Source organism: Bemisia tabaci, chromosome 9 (genome assembly GCF_918797505.1).
Source record: "Bemisia tabaci chromosome 9, PGI_BMITA_v3".
Classification (NCBI taxonomy): Eukaryota; Metazoa; Arthropoda; class Insecta; order Hemiptera; family Aleyrodidae; genus Bemisia; species Bemisia tabaci.
The window spans coordinates 17,771,627-17,785,121 of NC_092801.1; the positions used below are offsets into that span (position 1 = coordinate 17,771,627).

Consider the following 13,495-nt stretch of genomic DNA (forward strand, 5'->3'; position numbering starts at 1 on the left):
GATAGGTTGTCAGAACTTTATTCCTAGCGTATTATGAATGGAATTATATTTTACGACTCTCGTAACTTTTTTCTCGGGAAGCGAGGACGGTTGCATAGTGGGCCAATCAGTGGCGTGGCTTGCTTTGCGATTTATCGATTGATCTGCCATTTGAACCTGTGGGGAAGGATCGATGAGCAGGGTATTAACAACGAACACGGTGATAATTGATTCTTTGCCACAGCTTCAAATAGGGAAACATCGATAATTGATCATCCACGCTTCGCTACTGGGGCCAATAAGAGACAATGGAGATGTTGCATGTGTGAGCGATTTGAGATTTGACTGTTGGTTCTTTTATAAAAGTTCGCGAGAAACACGATGGTGCCACTGGTTTTTTCTGAAATTAACTCCCAAGCTCAAAACAAGCTCTCATGTTGAGGCCAAAATGGAGGGGATATCCCACCCTACCCTGAGAGTCCACCTCTACATCAAGACAAACTCTCCATGCAAAGATAGGGAGCAAATACATAAGCAGGGTTGCCGTGTTTTCAGTTTTGGAGTCCCCAAATAAAGTGGCAGCCCTGTCAATGTATTTGCTCCCTATTTTTGCATGGAGAGTTAGTCTTGATGTAGAGGTGGACTGTGAGGATAGCGTGGGATATCCCCTCCATTTTGGTCTCAACTTGAGAGTTTTTTTTGAGCTTGGGATTTGATTTCAGAGAAAATCAGTGGCACTATCGTGTTTCTCGCGGACTTTTACATACGTTTCAATAGTCAAATCGCAAATTCCTCACACATGCAACATCTCCATTGAAATTTCCTCTTGGTATGAGTTCATATTTTCAAAGAATACGACGTTTTTCTTTAACGCGGGAGCGTACAGGGTGGGGTCGCGGGAGCTGGGTGATGCGACGAGGGTGTGAAATAACGAAGGCATAAAGTGAAGTTGGGTGAGTCCATGATTGATAAGTGAGAGCTGCACGCCGAGCCTGTTCCGTTGGGTAGTTCCCGCCGTCGTCATCGATCTATTTTCCGCCGAGCCTCTCCCACTGAATTAGGTAGTTTACGCTGTTTTCCGGGTCATCTTTGTCAGGCCATTTGTTCTCCCGCCCGCCGCCGCACAGTGGATCGAGTCGATGGGAGAAGTCGGCCGAAATTTGGAAATTTTAAAAACTCGTAGCTTTGTCTATACAAAACTTAGAGATTTTAAGACTGGCTCCATTGCAATGCAATAAAGATGTTGCATGAGTGAGAGATTTGCGATTTGACCATTGATTCTTAAGTAAAAGTTCGCGAGAAACACAATGGTGCCACTGGTTTTCTCTGAAATCATTTCCCAAGCTCAAAAAAAGCTCTCAAGTTGAAGCCAAAATGGAGGGGATATCCCACGCTATCCTGAGAGTCCACCTCTACATCAAAACAAACTCTCCATGCAAAAATAGGGAGCAAATACATTAGTAGGGTTGCCGTGTTTTCATTTTTGTAGTCCCCAAATAAAGTGGCAATGTATTTGCTCCTTATCTTTGCATAGAGAGTTTGTCTTGATGTAGAGGTTTACTCTCAGGGTAGGGTGGGATGTCCCCTCCATTTTGGCTTCAACTTGAGAGCTTTTTTTGAGCTTGGGAGTTGATTTTAGAGAAAACCAGTGGCACCATCGTGTTTCTCGTAAAATTTTACATCAGAAACAATGGTCAAATCGCAAATTCCTCACACATGCAACATCTCTATTGTGGGCAAGGTTATGGCACGCTGCGGCACGGCGCGGTGTACTGCCAGCTCGAAACGCGCACTGCACGGAGAAAAATGGAACCGCGCTGAGTGAGTACCAGAAGATGGACTCCAGCACATGGTCCCGGACGGCGATTTTGCTCCAACATTTCTTTTGCACTTGAGCGCAGCCATCCGGATGTGCCTGGCACAGTTTCGGCGGATGCGCCCAGGTGCGGAATCTATGTACCCAGATGCGGAAATTCATGCCCCTACGTACAGTTTTGCCTGTGGTCAGCGCGGGGAGGGGGCGGAGGCGTTATATTGGGAGGGGCGACCCCCCTCCCCCAGTCCTTACCCCTTGAGGAGGGGGAGGTTGCTTTGTTCTATTCTTTTGTTAACAGTGAGGATGAAAAAAAAAAAAAACAAAAGAAAAAACCTGAGCACATTTTAAATCTTTGAAAAATCTTAAAATTTCTTCACCATTTTATTTTTCTCCTCTAATGTTTTTGGTGTTACATGTTACAAGTTATAATGAGGAGGAAAACATGCTCATCAACATGAAAATTTTGACATTTGAAGGACCTTGTTAACTTCTACAAGGTATTTTATTTTAAAAAAATTGAAAAATCACGGAGGAAAAATAGAAAAGTGGAACAAAAATATAGAACGGAGCGAGTAGCCAGGAGAAATGGGATAAAAAATTAGATACCTAGAAGTGAAAAAAAAGATAATGTCGAAGAAGCAGGCATGCTGCAAAAGCAGATCACTGGAAAGGAGACATGAAAGATGAAGGAACTCACCGAAACAGGATAATGCAGGCCTAATGAGGTCATATGTTGAGAAATCTTGTGGACTGAGACACTATTCAGGGCATGGGCATTTGAAATCTTTTGACAGGAATTCCATTTCACAAAACCAAACCATTGTAATGATTTCCACTTTACGGAGACATCACTGATTCTTGTGAATTAGGATACCTCGAAAACCGTCACTGAGTATTTGAGGTTATGCACATTTTAAATCTTATTCACTGAAATGAGGTAATGAGACACAGGAACCTACTTTTAACTGAAACTGCTTAAAGCGGCTTAAATTTATGCTTAGCAGGTATTGTGTAAAGGCTTCATTATAATCAGGACTCAATTCAAAAAAATAAATGAGTTGTTTCTTTGTATCAAATTATCAATGCAAGTAACTAGTATATTTCACAGCGGAACTTATCGGTAGAACAAGGCACGAAAGGAGGAAGCACTAAGATATCCAAATTCTATTTTTCATCTCACACAATAAGAATGCAGAATCAGGCAGATAAAACGTACAGCACAAACTTTGATTGGAAGGTATATTTTGTTTAAATGAGCAAGCAAAACGTACCTTTCAACATAACATGTGCTGAGACATTGCATGTACAATATTAAATATATGTATGAATGAGTAGAAGACTAATTAGAATTTGTGTGAAAAGAAGAAAGAACTCACTGAAAATTCACTGGGTCAAGACAAAATGCTGAACTGAAACGCGATAAAACTTGGAGAGATCATAGGCACAGCTGGCACACCGCACACAAAAGCTTTGAATCTTTCAAGCTCACTTCATTCCTCCCGAGTAGATTATTTATGTTGATGGAAAATCAGTGGGTCAAAAAACACACTTTCATACGACTCCGAATCAAACCGCAGGCACACACACAGATAAAGAGATTAGAAACGACCAAACGAGAAACGACACCAGATTCGCGCAAACTCAAAACCGTTACTCAGCATTTTTGTCGACCTTGGTGCCGCGGCGCCGTTCGAAAATGCACGTACACACCCCGGCGTCTATGCGCATGCGCTAGACCGAGGCGAAACAATGGTTGCGGCAATTTTTTCGTCGGGCGTACCAAGGGTTCAGCACAGTTCCGCACATGTCGTTGGGACAGAGCAAAAAATTCGGCCCATGCCTGAAACGCATCCATCCCCAGATGTTCACACCACCTTAGATGTGCTCTAACGCATTCTTACCGAACACAGCCGGAAACATGTTCACAACGCTGTTCCATTTTTCTCCGTGTGACGCCTACAAACCTAAGGGGATACTTCAAGCATTGCGCAATGTGTGAAGTAGCCCCTTAGGTTTGTAGGCGCGTTTGTAGGTTTGTAACTCGGAGCAGAACGCGCACTGGCGCCTACAAACCTAAGGGGCTACTTCACACATTGCGCAATGCTTGAAATATCCCCTTAGGTTTGTAGGCGCCAGTGCGCGTTTTGCTCCGAGTTTGTTTTAATGTAGAGGTGGACTCTCAGGATAGCGTGGGATATCCTCTCCATTTCAGCCATTCAAACATCTCCAATTCCTTCTATTAGCACTCCATAATATTTAAAGTGTCACGAAATAAACATCTAAATTTGGAGTTTTAGTCAACAAATTTGTGTCCGACCTCTTTCATTGGCTCGATCAAGGTTGCCACAGTCAGGAAGCACCGGGAGATGTCAGGGAATTTCAAAAAGTCAGGGAACACCTGGAAATGTCCGGGAAAAATTGTTCAGTTACCTGTATTTGTATTCTAGAATGAGTTTAACGTTTCGAACATCAAATTTTGCATTAAAACTATTTATAATTATGAATTTTTATTCATCGGACATATCTTCAATTACTGACGAGTGTGATCTATTGATGAGGTCTAAGAAGACCATAAACGTTATGGCGCACAGTGGATCGAGTCAATAGGAGTTGTTGGACTAAATTTGAAAAATTTAAACGCTTATAAATCCGTTTATACAAAAAACTTTGAGGTTTTAAAAGTGGTTCCATTTGATTCCTCGTGAAATTTTCTGCTGAAAGGACGCCTTGAAATTTAAAATGTGACGAAATTAACATCAAAGTGGGCAGTTTTGGTATAGAATTGCATGCCCAACATTTCTAATTGACTTGAGCGGCGTGGCCTGATAACATTCTAATTCAAGCTGCCTGTGCTGAATCCAAAATGGATCGCATTTCGCAAAAAGGAACCAAAGCGATTGCAGTGTTGAAAAAATGTTGCTCCCTCATAACTATCTAAAAAATCTTCCAGAATAGCAAGTAGGTGTTGCTTCCCACTAAAAGTATAATAGTTAATTTAATGGACAATAATCGTGTAAATTTTAATAGTGTGCATTTGTCGAGTATTTTTAAAAGAAAAGATGAAGTCGCACAGTTTTTAAAATGCTATAATTGCGGTTTTCTTTTTGCTAAATGTGATATGAATGACCTCCCCACTGAGTTCGGTAATCCTTGTCACTTGACCATCGTGTGTCGACTGCGACGCCAGCAGCCAAAGGACCCCCTTTTCAGCCGGCCACCCTTTTCTTGCGCTAGTCCCTGTTGACTCAGCGTATGTTGACACGAGCTTATCCCTCGATAATGAGCGAGCAAACACGATAAAATCGTAGAAGATGCGTTAGCCTCCCTTAATGTTAATCTCGGTGTACCCTGGGATATCCGAAGAATTAAATGGGCTTGTTCCACGCAGGAAGAATAGCCAATCGAGTAGACTCCACAAATGTAACATCACATGATAAACACGTAAACACTCTCGAAATTTTTTACAATACCTGCCAACCTTCATAATTTATTTTTCCTCCCAATTGTGTAGGTTGTATAGCAAAATTCAATCCAAAATTAAAGTATGAAATTAGTCAGACATAAACCTAGCAGATTAATATTCTTGGTTTTAATGTCACTGATAAACATAAATTTGAAATGAAAGCACTCACTTACCAATTTTAACAAAGAAATTCAACGTAATAAAGGCGTGGTTTTTTTAGAGAGAAAATATCGCATTCGAGTGCAGTTCCGATCTCAGGATCGTATGCGATGTTTTCTCTCTAAAAAAACTACGCCTTTATTACGTTGAATTTCTTTGTTAAAATTGGTAAATGAGTACTTTAGTCTCCTGACAACAGAATTGCGATCTCAAAATTCGAGAAAAATGAGGAGTAGCTGAAAAAATGGAGCCAATTGATGCGATATATCGCACGTCGTTCTAACACGAAATATGGCGTCCATCGAATCACCTTAATGAATATTCTGGGCCACCTTGGTTTGATATTGGAATCTGAAGATCGGCAGTGACATTTCTAGTTTTGTAAGCTTGGCTGCCTGTTTGAGCCCTAGGAGCTCCATGTCTCGACACGTCTTGTCTATATTCTCCATTTATAGGTTCTCTACCTCCACACGAACCGAAATGTTCTTCTCCGCGCGTTCTTTCCCAATGGAGGTACTTTATCAATAATGTGTATTACGCAGGTGCATTTTCCCGAACGTAGGAGCCACCGAATCGAAAATCGATGCGCGTTTTTTTCCAGAGATCCCGGTAGCGTTTGAATTTTACTTCCCGCCGTTTGGCGCGTCATTACCGCCAACTGCGCATGGGTCCCGACCGTAAAACGCCTCCTGAGTGCGAAGTAATGGGTGGCGCATTCTACCTCCGCAGGTTGTTAAGTCGGCCGTATGGTTAGCGCGCAAGCTTTACTTCCGATTAGGACGATGGGACTATTAAACTACACCAACCTTCGCGCGCTGCCAAATCGAGAGCTAAGGTATAATACTGCCGTACTACACTGGAAAAAACAAACACAATGGATCTAGAGTCTAGACTCTTAAAAACATCGACAAGAAAAATTAGGAAGTTTTCTCTTCATCGTGCAAAATTTTCAGATTGCAAATAGGCGGTGCCACTAGTTTTTTTCCAAAACAAACTCCAAAGCTCAAAAACAGCTTTCAAAGTTGAGACCGTAATGGAGGGGGTATCCCACGCCCCACGCTATCCTGAGAGTCCACCTCTATTTCAAGTCAAACTTTTCATGTAAAGATATGGAGCAAATACACTAACAAGGTTGCCACTTTGTTTGGAGACTCCATTACTGAAAACTCGGCAACCCTGCCAATGTATTTGCTCCCTATCTTTGCGTGGAGAGTTTGACCAGATACAAAGGCGGATTATCAGGGTAGCGTAGGATATTCGCTCCATTATGGCCTCAAATTTGAAAGTTTTTTTTGAGCTTTGCAGTTCGTGTCAGAGAAAACTAGCGGCACTTTTGTGTTTCGCGCAAAATTTTACGCTAGATAAAAGTACTTACATTGCAAATCTCCTACACGTGCAAGAGATGTATTGCTATTCTTAGGTCTTGGATTCCTGTTAAATCGGATCGTGTTTTTCGCGAAATTTTACGCCAGATAAATATAAATGTTACTTAAATCGCAAAACTCTGACACACGAAAGAGCTTAATTGTAATTCCTAGGTTTTGGATTCCTGTTAAATTGGAAAAACAGTTGCACAATAAAGTGTAGCAACTAGGTTTTGAATGCCAACTCTTAATGTTAAGGAAAATTTTTGTGGGAGGGGATAGCCGCAAGTCAATTATGATACCTTTTTTTAAAATTTTGTGTGCTCACTTTCGGAAAAATTTAATTAAAAAAGACGCGTTTGGAGCTCTGAACTCCATCATCATTTGGCAGCAAACAGGGGGTCATGATGGAGCTCGAAGCTCCGAAAAGCGTCTCCTCTAATTAAATTTTACCGCAAGTGCGTACGAAATTTTATAAAATTTGTTTCCTCATCAACACTAAACAACAGTATGGCAGTAAATATGGGAAAAAGGGTAAAATTGCTGTCGGTAAATAAAAAACTGTGGTCGCCTTAAGTTTGCGCTTTTTGCTCCGAAGTTTTTCTCTGGAAAAAATAAGATTAAATCGATAACCCTCGACTGTTGTGGAAACTCCTCTCATTAAGATTTTACAACCGCGCCCCCGCCTCCGCCACCTCTATTTGCCCGCTAAAATCGCACAATCGTCCGACCAAACACCTTCCGTTGTTATTAAAACCGCCCTAGCGCCTGCAAACTGCTGGGTATGCAATTTGCACCAGTCGTAGATGACCCTGCATGTGCTCGCGGAGCTTTGAGTGGTCGGCAATTCATTTGAGTGGGTTCATTTTTGTATACAAATCTCACATTGCGGCTGGATTTCCTTGCTGGCTGCGATGCCCAATTTAAGTGGAATTTGAATCTGTTTTTATAATTGGACGTTGCCTCTGTGCATGGAGATTCAATGCCAAGTCAGCCAGACGCCCGCAAAAGTAACCTATTAAAATAACACCACTGATGATAGTTTTAAAGTCTCATGGTAGAAATGTGATGTTTTACAGAGAAAAGTGAAAATTAGAAATTTAGTTTTAGAGAAAAGTGCGGACTAAGTCGATGTATGCATCATGATTTAGTTGCGATTTTATTGTAGAAACAGTCTTTTTTCAACCTTAAATCAAAAATGTTGCACCAAATTAAGATTGTTCTTGATCTAAGCAAAAATCCGATTGAACCAGGTTAATTTTTTCTTGTCGATGTTTTTAGGAGTCTAGACTCTAGATCCATAAAATAGAAAAATACCTCAATTATTATTTTGGGTGAAATGTTTACATTCATCGTTTCAACACAATACCTATACTTTTCACCCCTATCGTCCCACCAAACGGAAATAATACCGCGTTCTTTTAATATCTGTTATAATATCTGTAATTATATCTGTAATAATAACCGTTCTTTTAATTTCTGTTTCAGGTAAAATTTGACTCTACAAGTTCTCGGTTTTTGCCAATGTCCCAGTTGGAATATTCATTTATTTGCATCCAAAATACGTGCGAGTAAGTAACATTTGAAGTATAATTACTTGTAATAATACTTCAAATTACGTAATTACTTGTAGTTAATTTATATTCTTTTTCAACCGCTACTTAAGTAAATTTTTAAATAATGTAATTTGTAAATCTCTCTACCAAAAACGTTTTATATTAAAGACAAAGATAATTAATTTAATAATTTTATCAGTGCAATTGATATACTTTCGTTTGGTTATTTGCCTTTTAACTATAATTAAAGATTAGAATTTTTATATTCTAACTGCTCGATCAAACTGCAAGTATCGATTATTTAGCATAGGCCCTTTGAATAGAGAAAATCCGGTGTTGCCAAACTGCTAGATCCAACTCTGGTTTGACACAAGTACGTCCAAATATACACTGGAAGAAAAACACATTGGATCTTGAGTCCAGACTCTTGAAAATATTGATAAGAAAAAGGACTCTTGATTCAATCAGATTTAAGCTTAAATCAACAGGAAATCCGCTCAAATTAAGAGGCTTGGTTCTTGATTTAAGCTTAAATCTGATTGAATCAAGAGTATTTTTTGCTGTCGATGTTTTTAAGAGTCTGGACTCCAATGTGTTTTTTTCCAGTTTAGTCAAAAAATAAAAAAGGTAAAAAATGTATTTAACACAGATCTTCGAAATCCTTTCAAGTGTTGGAGTAATAAGAGGTTGCATCCGTCAACGTCTCGAAGAACTCGACAAAGCCCCTCGCACCGATCGGTAGGATTCTCAAAAGTCCGATCATAATTACTCGCGCTCAAAGGAGAAAGAAGGACTCGGGACGGAAAAAAAGAAAAAGAAGCCAGTGGCGTGGCGTGAATTGCGATGTATCGATTGTTAGGCCATTTAAACCCATGGTTAAGAATCGATTATTAAGGTGTTCGCTGCGAACGCCCTGTTTATCGATCCTTTTCCATAGGTTTCAATGGCATAACAATCGATATATCGCAATTCACGCCACGCCACTGAAAGAAGCGAATCCGGGAGGAAGCAACTCCGGCGTCGAGGACTCAACTTCCCATTCACCTTTTTCCGAAGCACTTTGACGCGGTCTCCTGCTCCCGGTATCTAATTAATTTGATGGTCTTCGGCTCGTTGAAAAACAACGCGGGGAGAAATGCGAGTGAGAGCTCTCAGCCTTCATCCATTAATTTGATCATTTTCGAGTGATTCGAAAGTGAGCTTTTTACTCCCGGGAGCTCGGCTGCTTCGTAGCTGCTTCGCTGAGACGGATTTCCGCGGATCGAACGACGGGGTCCCTACGATTAACCCGGATTCTGCGGGCTGATTATTGGAAGTGATGTACAGAGCTATGGACAAAGAAGATTTTGGGAGTATGGGCCGATCCTGTTGGTTTAACTGGGTGGTTCTTACAGCCTAAGAGAGACAATGATGATTTATTGCTTCATCTGAAAGTGCTTAAGGAGCTGAGTTCACAGTATTTTTTATAATTTTTTCTGATATGAGAAATATTATAAAAATAGATTTAAAAGTGAGAAAATGCACCGCCTAGTGACGTCATCTGGCGGCATTTCCCACTTAAACACATGTATTTTAGCAGATCAGATCATTTTGTCATATCTTCTCCAATAACCGTTCAATTCATGAACTAAGGGTATAATCGTGTTCAGTCTACTCAGTAGTCTCCACTTAAACACGAAATTCATCAAAATCGCAAGCATGGCTTTAATCCCCCATGTTCGGGGCACCGCTTTAAAATACAATTTTATTCCCTTCGATGAAACCGTAATGAAGAGAACTGCTCGCACTGTATTTTTATTTCTTTTTTCAAAACAAGCAAGGGCTGCCTCCAGAAAACATTCGAAATTTTCAAGCATGTAATATACAGTTTGAGTCAATCTCGTCATGAATGATTGCCAAACATTTACGTCCTTCCATTTTCTTTCCTCCGTTCCTTCCTACTTTCTTTCTTCCCTTTTTCTTCCCTTTTTTCGAGGGAACGGGAGGGGCGCACGCCCCCACGCCCCTTGGATCTGCCTATGCAACCGCATAAAACTTTTACTTAGTCAGATTTTTGTTCCATTTCACGCCACCTCGTGTTTCACCCCATTGAAAAGCCAGCAATAGATATCCAAAGGAGGGCATAATTCCTCTTCATTCCATGACTGCATAATGCACGGTACAAAATCAAAAAGTATTGCCGGAGGAAATAACACGTTTCCTCGAGCTTAAAATCACTTTTGCCGAAAAAACGAATAAAAAAGGCGGCTCTAATATCAACGGTGATACCCGCCGCAGCGATCCGTAATATTAAAATATGTTCGCCGGAAAACACGAGCCGTTTTTTACCCGCTTCCTAGCTCTCGTTTCGCCCGACTACAGGGATGCAGAACTGGGTTAAGCTCCCTGAAAATGAAAGTGGCACCCCCTGTTGCCGAATCGAGCGCCAACTCTCGAGATATCGTGACGCAAGGGCAGGACTCCGTTTTAACTAGAGTCCCTTTATACCCAGAGTTACGACAACTCGCCTTTGGTTGGACTGAAAGTGGCCTAAAAAAAATCCAATTCTGATTGGTTCTCGCTCATGGAGTCACAAACGAGTGCACCAAGATGGCGGTGACTCGAATGTGAACAAAAATAATGAAAATATTACCTAATTGTGGTCTATCAAGAGTAAATTGTTATTTCCATCGGTCCAAAATGAAAATAGATTAAGAAATTATTCACAAACCAATCTCATTTTCTTTTTAATTGATCAATTTTGTTGATGTTGTTTTGGGATGACAGACATCGCAGGATTCCTTATCCATATCCCTCAATATCGTTCGTTTGGGTGCACTCGTTTGTGCCTCCATGGCCAGCCAAGGCCGGCTGCCAGTAAGCTGATAATCGAGTTGTCTTAACTCTAGGTATTAAGGGACTCTAGTTTTAACGTGAGCCTACGAAAGCTCATGGCCGTATTCTGCCGTCTCAAGGAAAAACGCCGTATGAACCCTCAGGCTCTGCTAAATTTCCTTTGATAAAATACAAATTTTCTGAAAATCTTGTGTATATTTTTCTCTCAATTTTAAAAAGAATATTATTCGCAATTTAGTCCACAGTATCTGCAAATTTCAAAGGATAATACATGTAAATTTCCTCTAAAATGAATGTTTCGTGGAAAATTCGTAGGAAATTTGGCAACATTCGGATGTTCATACGGCGTTCTCTCTAAGCACAGACATATTCCCAGTGGTTCCTTAGGGTCATATCCATTCTCGTTAAAAATCGAATTGATTTAAAGCATCACAGAAGTGTTGATCGAATCAGGAATTTTCTTAAATTGTGTCTTACCAAAATACGAGTATAAGCCTTGAGAGTCAGTCATAGTCAGTCAGTCCTACTCAAATTGTAGAATTTTACTAGGAATTCGTAAAAATATCCTCTTAATGACGCTACGTTAAAGGCATTTTTAAAGCTCTCTTAATGACATTCAATCCTATCGGGACCTTCCAAGGAAATAAGCTGATTAAGGAACTACCGTAAAAATGGCCCTTAGGGGAGTATTTGTCGGCCCCATATGGTTTACACTGTAATGAAAGGAGGTTTAACGAAGCCCTCAAAATAGCATCATAAAACGAAACTTTTTGCAAACCTTTCGTAAAATTCAGCAAAGTAACTTTGGAAACGACTCCTTAAAGGGATTTTATAATGAGTTGTCACTGCTAATAGAACAAAATACCGCAGAAAGAATAATGCGATATCGAATATTTTACGGTAGGTTTGCATCTACCATAAAATTTTCAAAAGTATCTTGCACATTTTGCAATGGCAAAGCATTGTAACCTCTCTGAAGGACTCACTTCCAAAGTTACACTGCTGAATTTTACTCGAGGCTTGCTAAAATTTTCCTTCTTCATAAGCTATTTTGAGGGTTTCCTTAAATCTCCCTCCATCACAGTGTAAACCATATGGGCCGTAAGAAAAGAGAGGCTGTCTGAAGAAAGACTGTATTTGTAAATACGACCCTAAGATAGCCTTAAGAAATCCGTAAAGGAACAGCATATAAACGACTATTTCAAAGGACCTCCTAAAGAAAATGTTAAAAAAATGACTATTATAGACTAATTTAGAGGCTACGTCATTCGACATAGTATCAAAATGTAAACGAACACAGAACCTTGACTCTAATTCGCGCCCTTTACGCCATAGTGGTAAAATGTGTCCAAGTATCCTTTGCAATCAAAATTCCTCGTGTTTAATGAGCCTTTATTTGATTTATAAACGATCAATGACTATTTAATAAATTAACACACTTTACTCATGAAGTATACGCACACAAAGTTATGTTACTTCGTTTTGGTTTGAACCAAGAGTTCGATATTAAGTCGAATAACGTAGTCGGTACACGCAAAAAAGAAAATCAGTGCCGGTGACAGAACCTTCTCTTTTCAGGGACCCTTCACATTCTTTTTATACTCGCAGAACTTCCCTCTTGTGAAAACAGAATTTCGGTCGTGAGGACGGAGCACTCAGTTCTCATAACGGAAACTTCTGTCGCTGTTACAAAGAAAGTGCAGGAGCCCTACATTGGAAAAAAAAAACACATTGAATCTAGAGTCCAGACTCGTAAAAACATCGACAAGAAAAAGTACTGTTGATTCAATCAGAATCTAGCTCAAATCAAGAACCAAGCCTCTTAATTTAAGCGGATTTCGTTTTGATTCAAGCAAAAATCCGATTGAATCAAGAGTATTTTTTCTTGTCAATGTTTTCAAGAGTCTGGACTCTAGATCCTATGTGTTTTTTCTACCAGTGTATGACCACAGGATGTCTACAAATCCGGAAAGTTCGGAAATGGCACTGATTTTTTAAGGGCGGTACGGAAGTACTGAAAAAGAGCGGAAATTTCGTTAGAAGGTCCGGAATTTTTCATTTTTGTAGCAATTTAAGAGAGATTCAAATTTTTGAAATTTTTTGAATTTCGTTAAATGGAGGTACTGAAAAAGTACTGAATTTCTCGGGAATGTACTGAAAAAGAACTGAATTAGTGAGAACGAAAACACCCAACTCGGAATAATAAAAATAGTCAAGACACACACAAAACTGCATAGTAGATGAAAAAATCAGTCTAAGAAAAAGATTTTTGGTGCCGAAAGACAAGAACTTACGGACATTTCAAAGGTCCAAGTTGGAACAG

General features: G+C 40.0%; 1 long non-coding RNA gene across 3 annotated transcripts in view; it reads left to right on the forward strand.

Moving 5' to 3' along the window:
• Positions 1-13,495, forward strand: part of LOC140225441 (uncharacterized) — a 244,780-nt gene that overhangs the window by 35,839 nt on the left and 195,446 nt on the right. For 2 of the 3 annotated variants that reach the window (XR_011900539.1, XR_011900540.1), the window contains exon 2: positions 8,270-8,352. The exons of the other annotated variant lie outside the window; for it this stretch is intronic. This is a non-coding gene — a long non-coding RNA (uncharacterized lncRNA). The remainder of the gene's footprint in view (positions 1-8,269; positions 8,353-13,495) is intronic. 3 annotated transcript variants of the gene reach the window in all.